Below are 895 nucleotides of genomic sequence, written 5' to 3' on the forward strand. Positions count from 1 at the left end.
AGCTTTAAGCCAACTTTTTCACTCTCCACTTTCACTTTCATCAAGAGGCTTTTGAGTTCCTCTTCACTTTCTGCCATAAGGGTGGTGTCATCTGCATATCTGAGGTTATTGATATTTCTCCCAGCAATCTTGATTCCAGCCTGTGCTTCTTCCAGTCCAGCATTTCTCATGATGTACTCTGCATAGAAGTTAAATAAACAGGGTGACAATATACAGCCTTGAGGTACTCCTTTTCCTATTTGGAACCAGTCTGTTGTTCCATGTCCAGTTCTAACTGTTGCTTCCAGACAGATTTCTCAAGAGGCAGGTCAGGTGGTCTGGTATTCCCATCTCTTTCAGAATTTTCCACAGTTTATTGTGATCCACACAGTCAAAGGCTTTGGCATAGTCAATAAAGCCATATATATACATATACATGGACTTGCCTGGTGGCTCAGATGGTAAAGCATCTGCCTACAATGTGGGAGACCCAGGTTTGATCCCTGGGTTGGGAAGATCCTCTGGAGAAGGCAGTGGCACTCCAGTACTCTTGCCTGGAAAATCCCAGGGACAGAGGAGCATTGTAGGCTACAGTCTGTAGGCTACAGTCCATGAGGTCACAAAGAGTCGGACATGACTGAGCGACTTCACTTTCACTTTTACTTTCATACATATACATAAATATACATATATACATTATATATGTATATATACATATATATAATGTATATACATATATAATGTATATATTAATAATAATTAGCTCTATATGAGCCAAGGTCCCCAGTTCTTCCTCTTGTCAATGGAAGGCCAAATTAAGCAGGGCCTGCCAAGAGCCCCCATGACCTGGTTGCTAAATGCCTTCCTTCGTCTTTGACTTTAACCTGGGGCAGGGGACTGCAGGTCGCAGTATGCA

This window comes from Bubalus kerabau, chromosome 7 (genome assembly GCF_029407905.1).
Source record: "Bubalus kerabau isolate K-KA32 ecotype Philippines breed swamp buffalo chromosome 7, PCC_UOA_SB_1v2, whole genome shotgun sequence".
NCBI classification, from domain to species: domain Eukaryota; kingdom Metazoa; phylum Chordata; class Mammalia; order Artiodactyla; family Bovidae; genus Bubalus; species Bubalus kerabau.